Consider the following 14,119-nt stretch of genomic DNA (forward strand, 5'->3'; position numbering starts at 1 on the left):
TAGCGACTGAATAGAGCCTGAAGATACGGCAGCAGGAGCAGTAGTGAGGAGTAGTACGTAGACACTTAAGCGTTTACTGTTTGAAGATCAGACTTTGTTGAAACGCTGCTGCTTCTTAAGCTAATACGTAGCCTGTTTGGAGCACGTATGGCATTGTAAATGCTGTGATTAAAAAAGCTTCAGTCACTTGACATGCTGGAATTCACACAGTGCACGACAGTCCTGCCCTTTTAAAACAGAAGGAGCAGTATTGATGGCAGCAATGTGTTTGGCGTTCGGCATTTCGCACGTTTCATGCAGAGTAGCAGTGTCTGAATGCGCTGCCCGGCGTCAAAAGGATTTGCGGCTTCAGAACGTTTTTACCGAGTGCCCGTTGTTGAATTCATGCTGCTGCACTCTCTGGATTGCAGATTTTTTTCGGTAAGATTGTATTCGGGCTTTTATTTTATTCGGGCTTGCCTAATGATACGTATTCGCAGTGGAATACCTGTTGCACATGACGCCTTTATGGTATTGGGTTGTGAGGTTTGAGGGGTACATTGCAAATCGATGGGGTGAATATATCAAATGAAACCGGGAGTCTCTTTGTATGTGTAAAAGAGATCCAAGAAGCATAATGTGATTTTAACAATGCAGTACACTGGCAAATTGCGCTGTGCTGCAGCTTTCTGCTGCTGCGTTTATATTTCGGTCTTTGACATCTAAATGCACATTTTAGCGCAAATCTGTCCTTGATTACAGGGAGCCCAAAGAGTCCTGAATGCAGAAAGCGAAGGCTGTCTAACTGTCTCTCTGCTAATCTACCTCAAGTGTTCACAAAGTGCCCTTCGAGTTCTTGCTGAGCGGTTTGTCCGTTCTCCTCTTATAGCCAGTGGCAGCTTCAGACAGGCAATAAAAGGCACTGCTGTCAGGAGTGGGATTTGAACCCACGCCTCCATTCGGAGACCAGAACACCCAAGCGGCTTGGAAAGACACGAGTCCTTGAGTCTGGCGCCTTAGACCACTCGGCCATCCTGACGAGCTGCGGAGGAGCTCCTCCTGAAAGCACCAGGACAGAGTGTGCTTTCCAGCCTTGGTGTAATATTGTCCTTTGCTAGGGCCCTTTGGGGGAACACAAACGATAGGCTGTTTACACAATCTGGATTCCCTCCGAAGGAGTGACGTCAGTGTAAAACAGCTGTCCTTTTCGGGGAACCGTAGCTGTATTGCGTAATTTCCTATTGTATGATGTAGACGATGCAGGAGGCAACAGTGGGAGCGTGATTGAGGAAAAGCGCAGGGAGATGTGATGCAGGTGCCCGGCTAGCTCAGTCGGTAGAGCATGAGACTCTTAATCTCAGGGTCGTGGGTTCGAGCCCCACGTTGGGCGTGCTTGTTCCATTTTGATCCCTCCAAGCTGTTCACAGGACCGTGCAAGCAGGACGTGAGGTCGTACCGTGTGGTCCCCACTACCTCATTGCCTTTGCGTAAATCAGCGTTCTTACCACTCCTGGCCTAGATTCAGATATTGCCACATGCAGACACTTGTACAACTCGACGTAGCGACTGAATAGAGCCTGAAGATACGGCAGCAGGAGCAGTAGTGAGGAGTAGTACGTAGACACTTAAGCGTTTACTGTTTGAAGATCAGACTTTGTTGAAACGTTGCTGCTTCTTAAGCTAATACGTAGCCTGTTTGGAGCACGTATGGCATTGTAAATGCTGTGATTAAAAAAGCTTCAGTCACTTGACATGCTGGAATTCACACAGTGCACGACAGTCCTGCCCTTTTAAAACAGAAGGAGCAGTATTGATGGCAGCAATGTGTTTGGCGTTCGGCATTTCGCACGTTTCATGCAGAGTAGCAGTGTCTGAATGCGCTGCCCGGCGTCAAAAGGATTTGCGGCTTCAGAACGTTTTTACCGAGTGCCCGTTGTTGAATTCATGCTGCTGCACTCTCTGGATTGCAGATTTTTTTCGGTAAGATTGTATTCGGGCTTTTATTTTATTCGGGCTTGCCTAATGATACGTATTCGCAGTGGAATACCTGTTGCACATGACGCCTTTATGGTATTGGGTTGTGAGGTTTGAGGGGTACATTGCAAATCGATGGGGTGAATATATCAAATGAAACCGGGAGTCTCTTTGTATGTGTAAAAGAGATCCAAGAAGCATAATGTGATTTTAACAATGCAGTACACTGGCAAATTGCGCTGTGCTGCAGCTTTCTGCTGCTGCGTTTATATTTCGGTCTTTGACATCTAAATGCACATTTTAGCGCAAATCTGTCCTTGATTACAGGGAGCCCAAAGAGTCCTGAATGCAGAAAGCGAAGGCTGTCTAACTGTCTCTCTGCTAATCTACCTCAAGTGTTCACAAAGTGCCCTTCGAGTTCTTGCTGAGCGGTTTGTCCGTTCTCCTCTTATAGCCAGTGGCAGCTTCAGACAGGCAATAAAAGGCACCGCTGTCAGGAGTGGGATTTGAACCCACGCCTCCATTCGGAGACCAGAACACCCAAGCGGCTTGGAAAGACACGAGTCCTTGAGTCTGGCGCCTTAGACCACTCGGCCATCCTGACGAGCTGCGGAGGAGCTCCTCCTGAAAGCACCAGGACAGAGTGTGCTTTCCAGCCTTGGTGTAATATTGTCCTTTGCTAGGGCCCTTTGGGGGAACACAAACGATAGGCTGTTTACACAATCTGGATTCCCTCCGAAGGAGTGACGTCAGTGTAAAACAGCTGTCCTTTTCGGGGAACCGTAGCTGTATTGCGTAATTTCCTATTGTATGATGTAGACGATGCAGGAGGCAACAGTGGGAGCGTGATTGAGGAAAAGCGCAGGGAGATGTGATGCAGGTGCCCGGCTAGCTCAGTCGGTAGAGCATGAGACTCTTAATCTCAGGGTCGTGGGTTCGAGCCCCACGTTGGGCGTGCTTGTTCCATTTTGATCCCTCCAAGCTGTTCACAGGACCGTGCAAGCAGGACGTGAGGTCGTACCGTGTGGTCCCCACTACCTCATTGCCTTTGCGTAAATCAGCGTTCTTACCACTCCTGGCCTAGATTCAGATATTGCCACATGCAGACACTTGTACAACTCGACGTAGCGACTGAATAGAGCCTGAAGATACGGCAGCAGGAGCAGTAGTGAGGAGTAGTACGTAGACACTTAAGCGTTTACTGTTTGAAGATCAGACTTTGTTGAAACGCTGCTGCTTCTTAAGCTAATACGTAGCCTGTTTGGAGCACGTATGGCATTGTAAATGCTGTGATTAAAAAAGCTTCAGTCACTTGACATGCTGGAATTCACACAGTGCACGACAGTCCTGCCCTTTTAAAACAGAAGGAGCAGTATTGATGGCAGCAATGTGTTTGGCGTTCGGCATTTCGCACGTTTCATGCAGAGTAGCAGTGTCTGAATGCGCTGCCCGGCGTCAAAAGGATTTGCGGCTTCAGAACGTTTTTACCGAGTGCCCGTTGTTGAATTCATGCTGCTGCACTCTCTGGATTGCAGATTTTTTTCGGTAAGATTGTATTCGGGCTTTTATTTTATTCGGGCTTGCCTAATGATACGTATTCGCAGTGGAATACCTGTTGCACATGACGCCTTTATGGTATTGGGTTGTGAGGTTTGAGGGGTACATTGCAAATCGATGGGGTGAATATATCAAATGAAACCGGGAGTCTCTTTGTATGTGTAAAAGAGATCCAAGAAGCATAATGTGATTTTAACAATGCAGTACACTGGCAAATTGCGCTGTGCTGCAGCTTTCTGCTGCTGCGTTTATATTTCGGTCTTTGACATCTAAATGCACATTTTAGCGCAAATCTGTCCTTGATTACAGGGAGCCCAAAGAGTCCTGAATGCAGAAAGCGAAGGCTGTCTAACTGTCTCTCTGCTAATCTACCTCAAGTGTTCACAAAGTGCCCTTCGAGTTCTTGCTGAGCGGTTTGTCCGTTCTCCTCTTATAGCCAGTGGCAGCTTCAGACAGGCAATAAAAGGCACTGCTGTCAGGAGTGGGATTTGAACCCACGCCTCCATTCGGAGACCAGAACACCCAAGCGGCTTGGAAAGACACGAGTCCTTGAGTCTGGCGCCTTAGACCACTCGGCCATCCTGACGAGCTGCGGAGGAGCGCCTCCTGAAAGCACCAGGACAGAGTGTGCTTTCCAGCCTTGGTGTAATATTGTCCTTTGTGAATGCCTTCACAAACAGCACACGTAGTACAGCGGGCTAGTTGATACTGAGACAGCTGTCCTACCCCAAAGTGTGATGTATTCAAAATAAGACGCCATTACGAAGGTCACAGGGGACTGCATTTAACAACACAGAGTCGAGGCGTTCATCAGACTGAATGCACGCAGTGAACGGCGGCATAACTAGAGATTTAGGTAAATAAAACTCGCGAGTTCAGATATTCAGAGTTCAGCCCTATTCTACTGGCTCATGCAGGATTTCATTTGCAGTCCCGGAACATCGTTATATATCAGGATGGGTTATACGTAAAACACGATCCTTAAAGAGGCGAAGACTGTGGAGCGGTTCAGAAAAAGGGCAGACAGGCAGGCTCTCAGCGCCCGGCTAGCTCACTCGGTAGCATTTTTTACCGCTTTGGGCCACGATTCAGGTATTTTTGTAAAAAAAAAACAGGGGAAACGTGTTTGAATTGTGATCTTTTCACGTCTTGACCAACCACACACTTTAAACAACATTTACCTTTTATGAGACTGCAATTGGTTATAGCAGTACCCTTTTCTTAAGATGATAAAGAGCGTATGAGGGGTGTTACAGACGAATCAGGCGATTATAAAATGAAACTTATAGCTTTACGTTGTTGCTAATTACGTAGCTGTATTGCGTAATTTCCTGTTTGATGTAGACGATGAAGGAGGCAACAGTGGGAGCGCGGGTGAGGAAAAGCGCAGGGAGATGTGATGCAAGCGCCCGGCTAGCTCAGTCGGTAGAGCATGAGACTCTTAATCTCAGGGTCGTGGGTTCGAGCCCCACGTTGGGCGTGCTTGTTCCATTTTGATCCCTCCAAGCTGTTCACAGGACCGTGCAAGCAGGACGTGAGGTCGTACCGTGTGGTCCCCACTACCTCATTGCCTTTGCGTAAATCAGCGTTCTTAACACTCCTGGCCTAGATTCAGATATTGCCACATGCAGACACTTGTACAACTCGACGTAGCGACTGAATAGAGCCTGAAGATACGGCAGCAGGAGCAGTAGTGAGGAGTAGTACGTAGACACTTAAGCGTTTACTGTTTGAAGATCAGACTTTGTTGAAACGCTGCTGCTTCTTAAGCTAATACGTAGCCTGTTTGGAGCACGTATGGCATTGTAAATGCTGTGATTAAAAAAGCTTCAGTCACTTGACATGCTGGAATTCACACAGTGCACGACAGTCCTGCCCTTTTAAAACAGAAGGAGCAGTATTGATGGCAGCAATGTGTTTGGCGTTCGGCATTTCGCACGTTTCATGCAGAGTAGCAGTGTCTGAATGCGCTGCCCGGCGTCAAAAAGATTTGCGGCTTCAGAACGTTTTTACCGAGTGCCCGTTGTTGAATTCATGCTGCTGCACTCTCTGGATTGCAGATTTTTTTCGGTAAGATTGTATTCGGGCTTTTATTTTATTCGGGCTTGCCTAATGATACGTATTCGCAGTGGAATACCTGTTGCACATGACGCCTTTATGGTATTGGGTTGTGAGGTTTGAGGGGTACATTGCAAATCGATGGGGTGAATATATCAAATGAAACCGGGAGTCTCTTTGTATGTGTAAAAGAGATCCAAGAAGCATAATGTGATTTTAACAATGCAGTACACTGGCAAATTGCGCTGTGCTGCAGCTTTCTGCTGCTGCGTTTATATTTCGGTCTTTGACATCTAAATGCACATTTTAGCGCAAATCTGTCCTTGATTACAGGGAGCCCAAAGAGTCCTGAATGCAGAAAGCGAAGGCTGTCTAACTGTCTCTCTGCTAATCTACCTCAAGTGTTCACAAAGTGCCCTTCGAGTTCTTGCTGAGCGGTTTGTCCGTTCTCCTCTTATAGCCAGTGGCAGCTTCAGACAGGCAATAAAAGGCACTGCTGTCAGGAGTGGGATTTGAACCCACGCCTCCATTCGGAGACCAGAACACCCAAGCGGCTTGGAAAGACACGAGTCCTTGAGTCTGGCGCCTTAGACCACTCGGCCATCCTGACGAGCTGTGGAGGAGCTCCTCCTGAAAGCACCAGGACAGAGTGTGCTTTCCAGCCTTGGTGTAATATTGTCCTTTGCTAGGGCCCTTTGGGGGAACACAAACGATAGGCTGTTTACACAATCTGGATTCCCTCCGAAGGAGTGACGTCAGTGTAAAACAGCTGTCCTTTTCGGGGAACCGTAGCTGTATTGCGTAATTTCCTATTGTATGATGTAGACGATGCAGGAGGCAACAGTGGGAGCGTGATTGAGGAAAAGCGCAGGGAGATGTGATGCAGGTGCCCGGCTAGCTCAGTCGGTAGAGCATGAGACTCTTAATCTCAGGGTCGTGGGTTCGAGCCCCACGTTGGGCGTGCTTGTTCCATTTTGATCCCTCCAAGCTGTTCACAGGACCGTGCAAGCAGGACGTGAGGTCGTACCGTGTGGTCCCCACTACCTCATTGCCTTTGCGTAAATCAGCGTTCTTAACACTCCTGGCCTAGATTCAGATATTGCCACATGCAGACACTTGTACAACTCGACGTAGCGACTGAATAGAGCCTGAAGATACGGCAGCAGGAGCAGTAGTGAGGAGTAGTACGTAGACACTTAAGCGTTTACTGTTTGAAGATCAGACTTTGTTGAAACGCTGCTGCTTCTTAAGCTAATACGTAGCCTGTTTGGAGCACGTATGGCATTGTAAATGCTGTGATTAAAAAAGCTTCAGTCACTTGACATGCTGGAATTCACACAGTGCACGACAGTCCTGCCCTTTTAAAACAGAAGGAGCAGTATTGATGGCAGCAATGTGTTTGGCGTTCGGCATTTCGCACGTTTCATGCAGAGTAGCAGTGTCTGAATGCGCTGCCCGGCGTCAAAAAGATTTGCGGCTTCAGAACGTTTTTACCGAGTGCCCGTTGTTGAATTCATGCTGCTGCACTCTCTGGATTGCAGATTTTTTTCGGTAAGATTGTATTCGGGCTTTTATTTTATTCGGGCTTGCCTAATGATACGTATTCGCAGTGGAATACCTGTTGCACATGACGCCTTTATGGTATTGGGTTGTGAGGTTTGAGGGGTACATTGCAAATCGATGGGGTGAATATATCAAATGAAACCGGGAGTCTCTTTGTATGTGTAAAAGAGATCCAAGAAGCATAATGTGATTTTAACAATGCAGTACACTGGCAAATTGCGCTGTGCTGCAGCTTTCTGCTGCTGCGTTTATATTTCGGTCTTTGACATCTAAATGCACATTTTAGCGCAAATCTGTCCTTGATTACAGGGAGCCCAAAGAGTCCTGAATGCAGAAAGCGAAGGCTGTCTAACTGTCTCTCTGCTAATCTACCTCAAGTGTTCACAAAGTGCCCTTCGAGTTCTTGCTGAGCGGTTTGTCCGTTCTCCTCTTATAGCCAGTGGCAGCTTCAGACAGGCAATAAAAGGCACTGCTGTCAGGAGTGGGATTTGAACCCACGCCTCCATTCGGAGACCAGAACACCCAAGCGGCTTGGAAAGACACGAGTCCTTGAGTCTGGCGCCTTAGACCACTCGGCCATCCTGACGAGCTGCGGAGGAGCGCCTCCTGAAAGCACCAGGACAGAGTGTGCTTTCCAGCCTTGGTGTAATATTGTCCTTTGTGAATGCCTTCACAAACAGCACACGTAGTACAGCGGGCTAGTTGATACTGAGACAGCTGTCCTACCCCAAAGTGTGATGTATTCAAAATAAGACGCCATTACGAAGGTCACAGGGGACTGCATTTAACAACACAGAGTCGAGGCGTTCATCAGACTGAATGCACGCAGTGAACGGCGGCATAACTAGAGATTTAGGTAAATAAAACTCGCGAGTTCAGATATTCAGAGTTCAGCCCTATTCTACTGGCTCATGCAGGATTTCATTTGCAGTCCCGGAACATCGTTATATATCAGGATGGGTTATACGTAAAACACGATCCTTAAAGAGGCGAAGACTGTGGAGCGGTTCAGAAAAAGGGCAGACAGGCAGGCTCTCAGCGCCCGGCTAGCTCACTCGGTAGCATTTTTTACCGCTTTGGGCCACGATTCAGGTATTTTTGTAAAAAAAAAACAGGGGAAACGTGTTTGAATTGTGATCTTTTCACGTCTTGACCAACCACACACTTTAAACAACATTTACCTTTTATGAGACTGCAATTGGTTATAGCAGTACCCTTTTCTTAAGATGATAAAGAGCGTATGAGGGGTGTTACAGACGAATCAGGCGATTATAAAATGAAACTTATAGCTTTACGTTGTTGCTAATTACGTAGCTGTATTGCGTAATTTCCTATTGTATGATGTAGACGATGCAGGAGGCAACAGTGGGAGCGTGATTGAGGAAAAGCGCAGGGAGATGTGATGCAGGTGCCCGGCTAGCTCAGTCGGTAGAGCATGAGACTCTTAATCTCAGGGTCGTGGGTTCGAGCCCCACGTTGGGCGTGCTTGTTCCATTTTGATCCCTCCAAGCTGTTCACAGGACCGTGCAAGCAGGACGTGAGGTCGTACCGTGTGGTCCCCACTACCTCATTGCCTTTGCGTAAATCAGCGTTCTTACCACTCCTGGCCTAGATTCAGATATTGCCACATGCAGACACTTGTACAACTCGACGTAGCTACTGAATAGAGCCTGAAGATACGGCAGCAGGAGCAGTAGTGAGGAGTAGTACGTAGACACTTAAGCGTTTCTGTTTGAAGATCAGACTTTGTTGAAACGCTGCTGCTTCTTAAGCTAATACGTAGCCTGTTTGGAGCACGTATGGCATTGTAAATGCTGTGATTAAAAAAGCTTCAGTCACTTGACATGCTGGAATTCACACAGTGCACGACAGTCCTGCCCTTTTAAAACAGAAGGAGCAGTATTGATGGCAGCAATGTGTTTGGCGTTCGGCATTTCGCACGTTTCATGCAGAGTAGCAGTGTCTGAATGCGCTGCCCGGCGTCAAAAGGATTTGCGGCTTCAGAACGTTTTTACCGAGTGCCCGTTGTTGAATTCATGCTGCTGCACTCTCTGGATTGCAGATTTTTTTCGGTAAGATTGTATTCGGGCTTTTATTTTATTCGGGCTTGCCTAATGATACGTATTCGCAGTGGAATACCTGTTGCACATGACGCCTTTATGGTATTGGGTTGTGAGGTTTGAGGGGTACATTGCAAATCGATGGGGTGAATATATCAAATGAAACCGGGAGTCTCTTTGTATGTGTAAAAGAGATCCAAGAAGCATAATGTGATTTTAACAATGCAGTACACTGGCAAATTGCGCTGTGCTGCAGCTTTCTGCTGCTGCGTTTATATTTCGGTCTTTGACATCTAAATGCACATTTTAGCGCAAATCTGTCCTTGATTACAGGGAGCCCAAAGAGTCCTGAATGCAGAAAGCGAAGGCTGTCTAACTGTCTCTCTGCTAATCTACCTCAAGTGTTCACAAAGTGCCCTTCGAGTTCTTGCTGAGCGGTTTGTCCGTTCTCCTCTTATAGCCAGTGGCAGCTTCAGACAGGCAATAAAAGGCACTGCTGTCAGGAGTGGGATTTGAACCCACGCCTCCATTCGGAGACCAGAACACCCAAGCGGCTTGGAAAGACACGAGTCCTTGAGTCTGGCGCCTTAGACCACTCGGCCATCCTGACGAGCTGCGGAGGAGCTCCTCCTGAAAGCACCAGGACAGAGTGTGCTTTCCAGCCTTGGTGTAATATTGTCCTTTGCTAGGGCCCTTTGGGGGAACACAAACGATAGGCTGTTTACACAATCTGGATTCCCTCCGAAGGAGTGACGTCAGTGTAAAACAGCTGTCCTTTTCGGGGAACCGTAGCTGTATTGCGTAATTTCCTATTGTATGATGTAGACGATGCAGGAGGCAACAGTGGGAGCGTGATTGAGGAAAAGCGCAGGGAGATGTGATGCAGGTGCCCGGCTAGCTCAGTCGGTAGAGCATGAGACTCTTAATCTCAGGGTCGTGGGTTCGAGCCCCACGTTGGGCGTGCTTGTTCCATTTTGATCCCTCCAAGCTGTTCACAGGACCGTGCAAGCAGGACGTGAGGTCGTACCGTGTGGTCCCCACTACCTCATTGCCTTTGCGTAAATCAGCGTTCTTACCACTCCTGGCCTAGATTCAGATATTGCCACATGCAGACACTTGTACAACTCGACGTAGCGACTGAATAGAGCCTGAAGATACGGCAGCAGGAGCAGTAGTGAGGAGTAGTACGTAGACACTTAAGCGTTTACTGTTTGAAGATCAGACTTTGTTGAAACGCTGCTGCTTCTTAAGCTAATACGTAGCCTGTTTGGAGCACGTATGGCATTGTAAATGCTGTGATTAAAAAAGCTTCAGTCACTTGACATGCTGGAATTCACACAGTGCACGACAGTCCTGCCCTTTTAAAACAGAAGGAGCAGTATTGATGGCAGCAATGTGTTTGGCGTTCGGCATTTCGCACGTTTCATGCAGAGTAGCAGTGTCTGAATGCGCTGCCCGGCGTCAAAAGGATTTGCGGCTTCAGAACGTTTTTACCGAGTGCCCGTTGTTGAATTCATGCTGCTGCACTCTCTGGATTGCAGATTTTTTTCGGTAAGATTGTATTCGGGCTTTTATTTTATTCGGGCTTGCCTAATGATACGTATTCGCAGTGGAATACCTGTTGCACATGACGCCTTTATGGTATTGGGTTGTGAGGTTTGAGGGGTACATTGCAAATCGATGGGGTGAATATATCAAATGAAACCGGGAGTCTCTTTGTATGTGTAAAAGAGATCCAAGAAGCATAATGTGATTTTAACAATGCAGTACACTGGCAAATTGCGCTGTGCTGCAGCTTTCTGCTGCTGCGTTTATATTTCGGTCTTTGACATCTAAATGCACATTTTAGCGCAAATCTGTCCTTGATTACAGGGAGCCCAAAGAGTCCTGAATGCAGAAAGCGAAGGCTGTCTAACTGTCTCTCTGCTAATCTACCTCAAGTGTTCACAAAGTGCCCTTCGAGTTCTTGCTGAGCGGTTTGTCCGTTCTCCTCTTATAGCCAGTGGCAGCTTCAGACAGGCAATAAAAGGCACTGCTGTCAGGAGTGGGATTTAAACCCACGCCTCCATTCGGAGACCGAAACACCCAAGCGGCTTGGAAAGACACGAGTCCTTGAGTCTGGCGCCTTAGACCACTCGGCCATCCTGACGAGCTGCGGAGGAGCTCCTCCTGAAAGCACCAGGACAGAGTGTGCTTTCCAGCCTTGGTGTAATATTGTCCTTTGCTAGGGCCCTTTGGGGGAACACAAACGATAGGCTGTTTACACAATCTGGATTCCCTCCGAAGGAGTGACGTCAGTGTAAAACAGCTGTCCTTTTCGGGGAACCGTAGCTGTATTGCGTAATTTCCTATTGTATGATGTAGACGATGCAGGAGGCAACAGTGGGAGCGTGATTGAGGAAAAGCGCAGGGAGATGTGATGCAGGTGCCCGGCTAGCTCAGTCGGTAGAGCATGAGACTCTTAATCTCAGGGTCGTGGGTTCGAGCCCCACGTTGGGCGTGCTTGTTCCATTTTGATCCCTCCAAGCTGTTCACAGGACCGTGCAAGCAGGACGTGAGGTCGTACCGTGTGGTCCCCACTACCTCATTGCCTTTGCGTAAATCAGCGTTCTTACCACTCCTGGCCTAGATTCAGATATTGCCACATGCAGACACTTGTACAACTCGACGTAGCTACTGAATAGAGCCTGAAGATACGGCAGCAGGAGCAGTAGTGAGGAGTAGTACGTAGACACTTAAGCGTTTACTGTTTGAAGATCAGACTTTGTTGAAACGCTGCTGCTTCTTAAGCTAATACGTAGCCTGTTTGGAGCACGTATGGCATTGTAAATGCTGTGATTAAAAAAGCTTCAGTCACTTGACATGCTGGAATTCACACAGTGCACGACAGTCCTGCCCTTTTAAAACAGAAGGAGCAGTATTGATGGCAGCAATGTGTTTGGCGTTCGGCATTTCGCACGTTTCATGCAGAGTAGCAGTGTCTGAATGCGCTGCCCGGCGTCAAAAGGATTTGCGGCTTCAGAACGTTTTTACCGAGTGCCCGTTGTTGAATTCATGCTGCTGCACTCTCTGGATTGCAGATTTTTTTCGGTAAGATTGTATTCGGGCTTTTATTTTATTCGGGCTTGCCTAATGATACGTATTCGCAGTGGAATACCTGTTGCACATGACGCCTTTATGGTATTGGGTTGTGAGGTTTGAGGGGTACATTGCAAATCGATGGGGTGAATATATCAAATGAAACCGGGAGTCTCTTTGTATGTGTAAAAGAGATCCAAGAAGCATAATGTGATTTTAACAATGCAGTACACTGGCAAATTGCGCTGTGCTGCAGCTTTCTGCTGCTGCGTTTATATTTCGGTCTTTGACATCTAAATGCACATTTTAGCGCAAATCTGTCCTTGATTACAGGGAGCCCAAAGAGTCCTGAATGCAGAAAGCGAAGGCTGTCTAACTGTCTCTCTGCTAATCTACCTCAAGTGTTCACAAAGTGCCCTTCGAGTTCTTGCTGAGCGGTTTGTCCGTTCTCCTCTTATAGCCAGTGGCAGCTTCAGACAGGCAATAAAAGGCACTGCTGTCAGGAGTGGGATTTGAACCCACGCCTCCATTCGGAGACCAGAACACCCAAGCGGCTTGGAAAGACACGAGTCCTTGAGTCTGGCGCCTTAGACCACTCGGCCATCCTGACGAGCTGCGGAGGAGCTCCTCCTGAAAGCACCAGGACAGAGTGTGCTTTCCAGCCTTGGTGTAATATTGTCCTTTGCTAGGGCCCTTTGGGGGAACACAAACGATAGGCTGTTTACACAATCTGGATTCCCTCCGAAGGAGTGACGTCAGTGTAAAACAGCTGTCCTTTTCGGGGAACCGTAGCTGTATTGCGTAATTTCCTATTGTATGATGTAGACGATGCAGGAGGCAACAGTGGGAGCGTGATTGAGGAAAAGCGCAGGGAGATGTGATGCAGGTGCCCGGCTAGCTCAGTCGGTAGAGCATGAGACTCTTAATCTCAGGGTCGTGGGTTCGAGCCCCACGTTGGGCGTGCTTGTTCCATTTTGATCCCTCCAAGCTGTTCACAGGACCGTGCAAGCAGGACGTGAGGTCGTACCGTGTGGTCCCCACTACCTCATTGCCTTTGCGTAAATCAGCGTTCTTACCACTCCTGGCCTAGATTCAGATATTGCCACATGCAGACACTTGTACAACTCGACGTAGCGACTGAATAGAGCCTGAAGATACGGCAGCAGGAGCAGTAGTGAGGAGTAGTACGTAGACACTTAAGCGTTTACTGTTTGAAGATCAGACTTTGTTGAAACGCTGCTGCTTCTTAAGCTAATACGTAGCCTGTTTGGAGCACGTATGGCATTGTAAATGCTGTGATTAAAAAAGCTTCAGTCACTTGACATGCTGGAATTCACACAGTGCACGACAGTCCTGCCCTTTTAAAACAGAAGGAGCAGTATTGATGGCAGCAATGTGTTTGGCGTTCGGCATTTCGCACGTTTCATGCAGAGTAGCAGTGTCTGAATGCGCTGCCCGGCGTCAAAAGGATTTGCGGCTTCAGAACGTTTTTACCGAGTGCCCGTTGTTGAATTCATGCTGCTGCACTCTCTGGATTGCAGATTTTTTTCGGTAAGATTGTATTCGGGCTTTTATTTTATTCGGGCTTGCCTAATGATACGTATTCGCAGTGGAATACCTGTTGCACATGACGCCTTTATGGTATTGGGTTGTGAGGTTTGAGGGGTACATTGCAAATCGATGGGGTGAATATATCAAATGAAACCGGGAGTCTCTTTGTATGTGTAAAAGAGATCCAAGAAGCATAATGTGATTTTAACAATGCAGTACACTGGCAAATTGCGCTGTGCTGCAGCTTTCTGCTGCTGCGTTTATATTTCGGTCTTTGACATCTAAATGCACATTTTAGC

At 47.6% G+C, this 14,119-nt stretch overlaps 16 non-coding genes across 16 annotated transcripts; 8 read left to right on the forward strand and 8 right to left on the reverse strand.

Moving 5' to 3' along the window:
* Positions 1-905: 905 nt before the first annotated feature.
* On the reverse strand, positions 906-1,018 carry trnal-caa (transfer RNA leucine (anticodon CAA)). Its single transcript has 2 exons — positions 981-1,018; positions 906-951 (listed from the first exon to the last, which is right to left on the reverse strand). It is a non-coding gene; the product is annotated as a tRNA-Leu (tRNA).
* Positions 1,019-1,296: 278 nt separating this feature from the next.
* trnak-cuu (transfer RNA lysine (anticodon CUU)) lies at positions 1,297-1,369 on the forward strand. Its single transcript has one exon. It is a non-coding gene; the product is annotated as a tRNA-Lys (tRNA).
* Positions 1,370-2,444: 1,075 nt separating this feature from the next.
* On the reverse strand, positions 2,445-2,557 carry trnal-caa (transfer RNA leucine (anticodon CAA)). Its single transcript has 2 exons — positions 2,520-2,557; positions 2,445-2,490 (listed from the first exon to the last, which is right to left on the reverse strand). It is a non-coding gene; the product is annotated as a tRNA-Leu (tRNA).
* A 278-nt stretch (positions 2,558-2,835) lies between these two features.
* On the forward strand, positions 2,836-2,908 carry trnak-cuu (transfer RNA lysine (anticodon CUU)). Its single transcript has one exon. It is a non-coding gene; the product is annotated as a tRNA-Lys (tRNA).
* A 1,075-nt stretch (positions 2,909-3,983) lies between these two features.
* Positions 3,984-4,096, reverse strand: trnal-caa (transfer RNA leucine (anticodon CAA)). The gene is made up of 2 exons: positions 4,059-4,096; positions 3,984-4,029 (listed from the first exon to the last, which is right to left on the reverse strand). It is a non-coding gene; the product is annotated as a tRNA-Leu (tRNA).
* An 821-nt stretch (positions 4,097-4,917) lies between these two features.
* Positions 4,918-4,990, forward strand: trnak-cuu (transfer RNA lysine (anticodon CUU)). The gene has a single exon. It is a non-coding gene; the product is annotated as a tRNA-Lys (tRNA).
* A 1,075-nt stretch (positions 4,991-6,065) lies between these two features.
* Positions 6,066-6,178, reverse strand: trnal-caa (transfer RNA leucine (anticodon CAA)). The gene is made up of 2 exons: positions 6,141-6,178; positions 6,066-6,111 (listed from the first exon to the last, which is right to left on the reverse strand). It is a non-coding gene; the product is annotated as a tRNA-Leu (tRNA).
* Positions 6,179-6,456: 278 nt separating this feature from the next.
* Positions 6,457-6,529, forward strand: trnak-cuu (transfer RNA lysine (anticodon CUU)). The gene has a single exon. It is a non-coding gene; the product is annotated as a tRNA-Lys (tRNA).
* Positions 6,530-7,604: 1,075 nt separating this feature from the next.
* On the reverse strand, positions 7,605-7,717 carry trnal-caa (transfer RNA leucine (anticodon CAA)). The gene is made up of 2 exons: positions 7,680-7,717; positions 7,605-7,650 (listed from the first exon to the last, which is right to left on the reverse strand). It is a non-coding gene; the product is annotated as a tRNA-Leu (tRNA).
* An 824-nt stretch (positions 7,718-8,541) lies between these two features.
* On the forward strand, positions 8,542-8,614 carry trnak-cuu (transfer RNA lysine (anticodon CUU)). The gene has a single exon. It is a non-coding gene; the product is annotated as a tRNA-Lys (tRNA).
* A 1,074-nt stretch (positions 8,615-9,688) lies between these two features.
* trnal-caa (transfer RNA leucine (anticodon CAA)) lies at positions 9,689-9,801 on the reverse strand. Its single transcript has 2 exons — positions 9,764-9,801; positions 9,689-9,734 (listed from the first exon to the last, which is right to left on the reverse strand). It is a non-coding gene; the product is annotated as a tRNA-Leu (tRNA).
* Positions 9,802-10,079: 278 nt separating this feature from the next.
* Positions 10,080-10,152, forward strand: trnak-cuu (transfer RNA lysine (anticodon CUU)). Its single transcript has one exon. It is a non-coding gene; the product is annotated as a tRNA-Lys (tRNA).
* A 1,075-nt stretch (positions 10,153-11,227) lies between these two features.
* trnal-caa (transfer RNA leucine (anticodon CAA)) lies at positions 11,228-11,340 on the reverse strand. The gene is made up of 2 exons: positions 11,303-11,340; positions 11,228-11,266 (listed from the first exon to the last, which is right to left on the reverse strand). It is a non-coding gene; the product is annotated as a tRNA-Leu (tRNA).
* Positions 11,341-11,618: 278 nt separating this feature from the next.
* trnak-cuu (transfer RNA lysine (anticodon CUU)) lies at positions 11,619-11,691 on the forward strand. Its single transcript has one exon. It is a non-coding gene; the product is annotated as a tRNA-Lys (tRNA).
* A 1,075-nt stretch (positions 11,692-12,766) lies between these two features.
* On the reverse strand, positions 12,767-12,879 carry trnal-caa (transfer RNA leucine (anticodon CAA)). The gene is made up of 2 exons: positions 12,842-12,879; positions 12,767-12,812 (listed from the first exon to the last, which is right to left on the reverse strand). It is a non-coding gene; the product is annotated as a tRNA-Leu (tRNA).
* Positions 12,880-13,157: 278 nt separating this feature from the next.
* On the forward strand, positions 13,158-13,230 carry trnak-cuu (transfer RNA lysine (anticodon CUU)). Its single transcript has one exon. It is a non-coding gene; the product is annotated as a tRNA-Lys (tRNA).
* The last annotated feature ends 889 nt before the right edge of the window (positions 13,231-14,119 follow it).

Source organism: Atractosteus spatula, chromosome 1 (assembly GCF_055471065.1).
Source record: "Atractosteus spatula isolate fAtrSpa1 chromosome 1, fAtrSpa1.hap1, whole genome shotgun sequence".
Taxonomy (NCBI): domain Eukaryota; kingdom Metazoa; phylum Chordata; class Actinopteri; order Semionotiformes; family Lepisosteidae; genus Atractosteus; species Atractosteus spatula.